Here is a 9,723-nt window from a genome sequence, read left to right as displayed (position 1 = left end):
GGCCTAGCGTGAGTCAAACGATCTAAGGTTTCGTTTAAGATGCAAATATCAGTCCGTGGTGTAATTCACACTCTCAGTTATTCCAGAACATCGGCTTTGCCGAGCGCTGGCGAGCGACAGCTTATGCAAAGAGCCTGCACGGGTATGTGGCGACGCGTAGACTGCGTTCCACGCTATGTAGTCAAATGTTTGGATCTAGTAAATGGCAGTTGCTCTTGTACAGTCCGTTTCTGAAAATTTCACAGGCAGCATGGCGGACGGCAAAAATGGCTACGATCGGTGCGAACCGCCCGTCCACTTCAGGCTAAGAGCCGTGCAGTTGCGCAGGTTTGTCGGTAAGCTTTTAATGCATGTAACACTTCATCTGAATTCAATCGGTCACGGTGCGTGCAGCTCGGGCGATAGTGACGAACGCGCTCCAGCGCAGAATGGTACCGCATCACTTCCCGCGGTTCGGTTGAGGCGCGATGAGATCTTTTATTGCAGTTTTGTCATAGCGCGCACCGCACCCGCGCATATTGTCCTAAGGGCGCGCCGGACAGTGCCATGTGTCCTACCGAAGCGGGCATACCTTCCGCGTCCCGACGAATCGGCGTGTGCCCACCAACCACTCCTGGTATGGGTGCCGGTGCGCGCTATGCTAAATGTTTCTGTTACCCGCTGTGAAATAGTTGCATAGTTTTATGTTATACGGCTGAGGGGATGGGGAAGGACAGGAAGCGTCGACAGTGCATTAGTGTTTGTTCCAGTCACCGTTCCGCGAGATTCATATCTACTACGGAAACATCAGACAGCTCGAAATGTGTGAGACAGGGCAATGCTGGACTCGAGTAGAGGATTTTTTCCTGCTTTCTGCATACATGTACCGCCCATCATGTTCATGTTATGCGCCGAAAATTTTTAAAACTCATACGTTCGCGGTGAAAATCGTGGTCTGCGGCGCATCCAGCGCCGCGGACGTTTTTTCTATCCGATACTCGGCGCCATAGCTGCAACGCGCATTACAAATGCTGCGCTGACCCTTTCGTACTAGTCCAGTTTTCATTATAAATGGCCGTAATAGTTGCATGATGTTTCTTGGTTTGGACTTGTGGGGACTTAGCCCCTCGTCTTCCCCTTTGGTTGGCTTCTCCGCGGTGCACCCTCCCTAGCATAGTTACCTTAACTAACAAGGGAGGGTGCCGGTGCCGCAGCGCCACGAGCGCCACGGATGGCGTGATTGCTGCGCGCGCGTGGGAGACGACCCTCTTCGGCTCGGGAATTAGGCGCGCGTGGACTGTTCGGAGCAAGCTCCGCTTTTGCCGGCGGGGCTAAACATCGTGGGGGCAACGTTCTCCCGCATCTCGTCCCGTCCGGCAGTGGAGTATCTCCTGCCCTAGTGGGGGCAAACATTTCGTAACTTTGCAGGTGAGTCGGACGACCTCGATTCCTTAGCGTATTTTGTTGCTAGCTGGTGTTATTGTTGTTGTAGCAATAACTGCCTGAAATGGAAATCGCAACGACGGTAATCTCCCGCCTACGTACGCAGGATGCGTAGGGCGATTGCTGCGACGCACTTGGGCTTTTTGGCTACGGAAGCCTAAGCATCAAATTACATTATTTAACTGCCTTTTGGTGGCGTTCTTCCTTTCTTTTCACATATGAATCTACTACCCGACCAGACGAGATTTCGTCAAACCTTAGATTTAGCCGCCGCGGTGGCTCAGTGGTTATGGTGCTCGGCTGCTGACCCTAAAGACGCGGGTTCGATCCCGGCCGCAGCGGTTGAATTTCTTTGGAGGAGAAATTCTAGAGGCCCGTGTACTGTGCGACGTCAGTGCACGTAAAAGAACCCCAGGTGGTCGAAATTTCCGGAGCCCTCCACTACGGCGTCTCTCATAGCCTTAGTCGCTCTGGGACGTTAAACCCCATAAACCAACCAACCTTAGATTTCATCAAGTTACGACAGTCGTATGGCCAACCTGTCATCACTCAAGTGCGCCAGTATGTTTCCTTGTCCGTGCGTCTTTTTACGTTCAAGGTTCATTTGGGTTTTAAGCTCGTCTGCAAAGCCAGGAACCTTATTCCGAAATCTCTCCGTTTGCTGCGACCTATTGATACAGCCTTCGGTCACCGCGTGGTGGCGAAAGCGGGACGGCAACTACTTCAAGCCAGGATTGCATCAGGCACCTGCAGAAGTAAGTCTTCTTTTCCCGTCGCCGCCTCAATGCCCGGACGATTTCACCAGCATCCAATTACATGCCAACTTCAAGGTGAGCATCGAGTTCCGCCGACGAGAGTTGTCGCACGAAAGCAAGTTGACGAGACTGTTGCCCCACCGAGAAGTGGTTACGCCCGGCCGGTCCACTTCGACAGGCCACAACCTGTCTTCTTACAGACCTACTCGAGCAGAGCTCGTCGCGCTTGAGCTCGGTTTGAACTTCAACACAAAACCTGCTCCGGACGCAGGAAAAATTATTTGCTCTGTTGTACGGGCTATAGGGCAAATAGAAGTCAGCCGCCGAGATGAGGCTCGAACTTGTGCTGTCAGTATTCTTGCCAAGCTTACGCGTCGACCTCCGAACCCCCTCCTTGTTGAGGAGCGCGATTCAATAAGAACCTGCGTAAGAACCCGTACATCGATCGTAATGCTTCCAGCTGACAAAAGGAACGCTACTGTTATTTTGAACAGCAGTGACTACGCTAAGAAAAATGGAGGACCTTCTGCACGACAACACTTACGCGCCGCTGAAGCGGGATATCATGCTCAAGATATAAACTTGCAAAAACTTCCGACTGAAGTCTTCCACTTCGTTCCTCTACAACACGTCATTGTACCTGAAGCTACTTTGCCACAATGGCCCAGCACTTGTTTTATATGGCCTCCCAAAGATTCGTAAGCCAATCGTCCCGTTGCGACCAATAGTAGATTTTACACGGTCGCCCTTATACTCCCTGCCCGCGGATACTTTCACAAGGTTTTTGCCCCACTCGTTGGCAAGGACTTGACCTTCTTACGAAACTCGGTGCATTTTATTAAAAAGGTACGCGACTTCTCAATGCACGACGACGAACTCTTGGTATCCTTCGATGTCAAGTCGCTGTTTTCCAGTGTTCCTGTGGATCTGGCTGTGGAGGTGTTCCGGTCAGCATGACGACGGACTGTGTGAGAGAACCCCTATCGAGGCACCGGATCTTCTAAAGCTGTTGCAGTTCTGCTTAGAGAACACTTGTTTTATCTTCCAAAGCAAAGTCTTCAAGCAGGTTCATGGCGCTGTCACTTGTGCATCTATCTCTGTGACAACCGCCAAAATCACCATGGAAGCATTAGAAGGACGCGCGCTGTCTTCTTTCGAGCCACGCCCAAAGGTCTTTCTACGTTACGTCGACGATTGCTTCTGCACATTCAAGAAGGACGCCTTGGCTGCTTTCAAGGAACACATAAATAGCATGGTAAAAGCCATCCAATTCACTGTGGAACAGGAGGTTTCTGGCCGTCTTTCTTTCCTGGGCACGTTAGTTGAGCGACACGGCGACCGCCTTTCGTTCAAGGTTTACAGAAAAGAAACGCACACAGGCCATTTCTACACTTTAGTTCTGTTTATCCGGCGTGTCACAAACGTTCTGTTGTGAACTCCCTCGCTAGACGAGCCAAAAATACCTGTTCAAAGCCTGAAGATCAGGCTTCTGCCCTACGCCAAGTGCGGCTACACGAAACAATTCGCGGAATCCGTCCTGCAACGGTCATCACGCCCTTCGCCTTCGGTTGGCCTCCTGCTGTTATCCTCGCGACGACTGCAGAATCCTCGCCTGCAGTTTTCACCGGCCTTTTCTTCGCGTGCCTACGGACACGTAGTCCATGGGCCATGCGAGCCGTCCCAGCGGAGACCTTAATTCACTCCGCCTTCGGAATACCGCGGAAGTCGGCGTGACCTCCGCTGCAAGACCTGCCTGAAGTGCATGAAGGCCAGAAGACTCCTCCATAGCATGTATTATCATGCGCGTGAACCTATTTGAGATTGGGGGGGGGGGGGGGGGGGGACTCTGCCCCCTCCTTCTGTCTCCCCCTTTGGTTGGCTTCTCCGCGAAGCACCCTCCCTAGCATAGTTACCTTAACTGACAAGTGGAGGGCACCGGTGCCGCAGCGCCCATGATGGCATGAATGCTATGCCCGCGAGGGAGATGGCCCTTTTCGGCTCGGGAATTGGGCGCGCACGGATTGTTCGGTGCAAGGCTCCGCTTTTGCCGGCGGGGCGAACCATCGTGGGGAGGAACGTTCTCCCGCATCTCGTCCCGTCCGGCCGCGGGGTATCCCCTGTCCTAGCGCGGGCGAACATTCGCTGGTAACTTTGCTGGTGAGTCGGACGACCTCGATTCCTTAGCGTATTTTGTTGCTAGCTGGCGTTATTGTTGCTGAAGCAATAAATGCCTTGTTGTGTCAGCCAGAGTGTCGTTCTTTTGTTCCCTCAGAATAAGGCCCGCCATGGTCGGCGTGCTCTCGGTAGCGTACGCGATCACGGGGCGGGATCCGGCGGTTTTTAACTGTGTCAGCCGCGGTTAGGTGGGGAGAACGTATTTATATCTCCAATTAAAACCCCACACACTTTATCATTCGTTTCAGGTGCAGCATTGTGATGCCGACGTGCCGCCATAAGTTTAAAAAAAATTAAGCGCTATGCATTTGTTGCACGATGATTGCAAGCTTTGTGCCCACTCGAGGCAGAATTGTCGAAACGATGCTTCAGTCAGTACAGAGACTGACCTGGCTCACAAGGATGCGGAGGTGACTGATTCTGATTACTTGCTTCCGATTGAGGCAAGCGCAGGCGTGCAAAAAGAATGTGACAGAACTGGCTGATACATAAACGAAAAATCGCGAAGTCGCAATGCGGAGGAGATTTAATAAAGCCTTTTAAGCTTTCTAAAGAAAACGAGAGCCAAACATGAGCACATTTGAGCTGCCGTGTTCAGTATATCGCCGCAGACCTCCGTAATGTTTATTTGTTCATGATCAATGCCACCGATATGCGGCTTGATCATTTTGGGATGCAAGATGCAACCAGATTTATCTGGAATGATATCGCAGACACGCGGAACCTTTTCTACTTTGTTCGAGACTGCCGCGTGGCCAACGTTACTAGTCTAGTAACATTGGTCATGGCTACTTTGCACGCCGTATCTCGAAAGTTCGTTGTAGCTCTAAATTGAGCACAGCCGAACTTGCCTATCGCAGGCGCCGAGTCATTCAGCTTTTTATATGGCCATGAGTCAGCCCAATAGACAGTTTCTTTCGGAAGCCTTCTTCGCTGTCTGCCTGCAGTGTCTGCCGTAACCTCTATGTGAAAATAAGCAAAGTTATGTGCTCTTGAAGTAAACGTCCCAACAAACACAAAACCTCCTCAAAAACTCCAAATAAGTATGGAATGTCCCAGTCCCAGTACAGCATTTATCAAACGTTTCCAGACCATAGAGGCAAGACATAGAAACACAAGAAAAAAGGCAGTGCTCCCACTAAAGGTCTAGAAACGTTTTTTCGAGAGTTTTAAGCAGCAACAAAAAAGAATTAATGCATTTTGGTCCCAGAAAGGTAACTGGGTATAACGTTTTCGGGACCAATGGTTTTTTAACAAGAAATAAAAATTGACAGCTCGCTCTCTTTTCTCTCTCCCTCGCGCCACAAGCTGCGAGGAGAGAAGGTTTTCCGATCGCCGTTTTCAGAGATGGAGCAGCAGTTCCATTCGAACAGCCGAAGGAAACGGTAAACCCCGCATCTCTCTCGGCGCATGCGTTTCTCGCATGTGGGCCGTCGGCTCCATGCTGCAGGCAGGCGGCGGCGGTCTGCATTTTCATCGCGCCGCCGGCAGCGGCGGTCACCACCAGCTTTCCCGTCTTCTAGCGTTTTCCCAGCTTGCGCCCAACTTCAACATTGTGTGGTGGTTCTTCCAGGCGTCTCCGACTATCGGCACTCCTCGCTGCGCCGCTGTCTAGCAGAAGTGCGGTAATGACCTCCCGTCGCTCGCCCGGCTTCCTCGCTGGACGGACACCATTTTGCGCGCGCTTATTCGCGCTGCCCCAGACGTTCGAGCACAAGCCCCAGCGCACGGCAGTTCTTGCTCTCGTCACTGCGCCAACTGAGCTGTCGTGGACTTCGTAGCTACGGATTCACGGAAGTTTTCCCGCGCACCTCGGCGTGCCCACACCATTCCTTTTGGAACTGATGCCGCGGCGGCGCATCGCAAGTCTTGCGCAGCTCCACGGCCCTACTGATGCCGCTGTTCGAGGCGGCGTTCACGGCAGTGGAGTTCGTGGCAATAGGTGATTCCTCGCACGCACCCTGCATTCCTCAGCGCCTCCGACGACTGCAGCAAGTTGGTGGTCGTCTACTACGGTCTGAGGCGGGAAGGACCTTCGGAGACCAACCACTCTCTTTCTGCGAGTGCCCATGGATTAGCCTGCTCTACCTACTTCGCCACCGCGCAGCCATCCTGCCGCAGCGGTATAGTTTGTGCAGTGTTCGCGTGGTTATATTGACTCTCTCCCACTGGATTAATCGTGCCTTGATCTCGACTCCCACGCTGGACTGTGCCGCATGCGCGGTCTGCCGCACCATGGATGCAGCGCGCCACCACACGTACCTGAACACGTTCACCTTCCCGCCTGGCTCCAAGCAGTCTTATCCCCACACTTAGTCACAAGAAAATAAAACTCCCAGGATCGTTACGAGGGTGTAACGCGTATGTTTGAGCGCTCACTGTGCTGTGAGAAGGCGCAGGACAGAAGCCTGCGTTTAATTTATGTTTTCAGCTGTTGCAGCCTTGTATTTCATCCCTGGGTTTCCGTAGGCAACGTCGTCAAGGTATGTTGGTTTATTTTAATTATTTAATTTATTTATTTATTTATTTATTTAAGCATACGCAGGCCCTTTTCGCACTTTTTTATTTTCGCCTAGCAGAACTAATATTTTTTCTGTTTTGATAACACGTCGCTGAAGCTTGCTCCGAGTCTCTAAGCGTGAGGGGGGTTTCAACTTGAAGAAAATCCGTGACCTGAAACTGCGTGTCTGCAGCGTACGCCCATCTCGTCTTTTCTTTTGTCACCGAAGTTGCTCTTTACATACGTTTGCTTTTGCGTGTGCATATCTGCTTTTGTAGCCCTTGAATGATCGTTTAAGGTGCATCAACTTTCAGCCTGTATTCCGTTTTACTTGCTTCATATTGCAGATTTCGCAGGGCTGGAGAAAAAAGTGGCCATCATTATATGCATGGCGCCGTAGTGTTATGTACACTGTGTATTAAATGGTGCATACGTTTGCGTCTGCTTTTTGTATTCATTCAGATTTGCGCCGTTGAACGTAAGTTTTTTTCGGCACGGTGTATGGTGCGGTCGCCAGCATGGACGACAGGATGCAATTCGTGCTAAGAGCACAGCTAGTAAACTGAAATTACTTCTATATGGCGCTGCTATTTGCTCTTATATGGGCAGGACCGGGTGACTTTTTTTATTCATATTTCTTGCGTACAAAATGCTGGGACATTTCACGTAAACGGATAAGTGCAGAACGGCCGAGCCAGCACGCATTCAGACGAGTGGAAAGGTGGATTACACCACCTAGTAACGTAAGTATGCACCTGAAATTTAGCACATATGTGCGCTTGGATGCCTGCAGGCTGCACGAAAAAGGAGGAATAATTTTATTGAACCAGAGCCGAGAAATCGAGCATTAACCTTTTGGGGCTTTCCATGGGACGCACAACTTTTTGGACATTGCTAGTTGTGGGGACGTTTTTTAGATGTGTTCGGGAAAAATGAGCACCTCCTGGGGAGATTCCAGATGTCCCGATGGGGCATTTCTGGGAGATTTTGAGGAGTTTTTGTGCTTGTTGGGGTTGTACGGCATATTTCGCATAGGTGTTGTCGCACCGCCCTCTCTGGACGACTGGAGCGGCCGAAAAAGATGTTACACGAACCACATGCTAGAACGCTGGGGCGCAGAGATTGGCATTAACCCTGAGGACATCATCATCATCATTGGCACTCGGACGATGACGAGGCATTAAAGTAAGACCTTTTCTTGAGTCTCCAACCGTTTGGTTCGGGTCCTTCCTCCCGACGGCGCTCTACAGCTGGTGACAGCCGGACGCGATCGCTGTGGCCCTTGCTGAGAGGGGTCCTGGTGGTCTTCCTAGAGAGTGGGTCCTCCATGGCTCTACCTCGGACCACCAGGACCCACTCTACGCAGAGTGCGGAATACAGCTCGGTGCCGACTTCGACGCCTCAAGCCCTGGCACCACCCTCAGCTGTTTCTCTCCGCCTGTCGCCCTTCTGGGAGAGCAAGCTAGCGCTCTGGCTTCTTCAGGTCGAGGCCCACTTTGATCTCGCCCGCGTCACGACTGAAGCCACGTGATACACGTCGTCTCTACCGTACCTCCGACTGCGGCTGAAGAGGTCGCCGATCTCCTGGCCCGGTTCCGCTTTCACCCCCCCTCCCCCCCAATCGTATTCAACAGCTTCTGTCCGCTGAGGAGCTCCGAGACCGTCGAGTCACTGCAGTCAACTGCTCCGTCGCGTGGTGCAGCTTCACGGAGCCCGAGCTCAAGCGGTAGACCACGCTCTCTTGCGCGAGCTATTCCTCAAACGTCTGCTGGTTAACGTCCACGTGATCCTGAATGCCGCCTCGACTACGGACCTCTCTCAACTGGCCGACTTAGCCGACAAGATTCTAGAGGTTGGCAACCACTCTCCCCAGGTTGCCACAGTCAGCTCTACAAACGTCGCCCCCTCTGCCCCTCCGCCATCCAACAGCTCCCACCCGGAGGAGACGACCTCTTCAGCATCTATCGATCAGCTCTGCCAACTCTCGAGCAGCTAATCGCTAACACGTCGTCTCCAGGCCGCCGAGGGTCCCGACTGCATCACCGACGGCGCATATCACCACGTTCCGGTTTTCAAGAACGCCGTTTTGACACCATCTCGGCCACCGCTGTGCTATTACTACCGCCGATTCGGCGCCAATGCCCGCTACTGCCTACTTCTGTGCTCTTGGGCAGGAAAACAGCCGGTCGACCGTTAGCGGGGAGAGCGGTCAAGGCCTCGAACCCTGTCGCCTTTTCTACGTCACTGATATTCCTGATTGATACCGGTGCCCAAGTCAGTGTCCTATCTGCTTCGCGCCCCGACCGCACATCGCCACCGCTCACCTATCTGCTCGCCGTCAACGGCACCCGCATTCCGGTCTACAAACAGCGCTCTGTAACACTGAACTTGGGTCTTCGCGTTTTTCGATAGATTTTCGTGGTTGCCGACTTCCTCGCACACCATGGTCTTCTTGTCGACGTCAAGTCTCGCCGTCTTCTGGGTTCTCCCACTCGCTTTTCGTTCCAGGGTCTTGCAACGCAGGCTCCTGCCTTTGCCGCGCTTGCCGATCCTCCATTCGGCCCATTACTCCGCGAGTATCCGAACCTCACGGCCCCACCAGTCTGAACGCTACCTGTTCGCCATGAGGTGCGCCATCATCTAGTCACCAGTGGACCGCCTGTATTCTTCCGTCCACTTCGCCTTGCCCCGTACAAGCTCCATGCAGACCGCTCGTGCCGAACTTGAGCACATGCTCGAGTTATTCATTATTCGTCCGTCTTCTAGCAGTTGGGCCTCACCTATTCACATGGTCCCAAAAAAGACCGGGGACTGGCGGCCATGTGGCGACTACCGCTCCCTAAACGCTCACACCATACCCGACCGCTACCC

The sequence above is a fragment of the Amblyomma mixtum genome, chromosome 2 (assembly GCF_055824585.1).
Source record: "Amblyomma mixtum isolate Tamu chromosome 2, ASM5582458v1, whole genome shotgun sequence".
Lineage (NCBI taxonomy): Eukaryota > Metazoa > Arthropoda > Arachnida > Ixodida > Ixodidae > Amblyomma > Amblyomma mixtum.
This window is presented reverse-complemented; position numbering follows the sequence as displayed.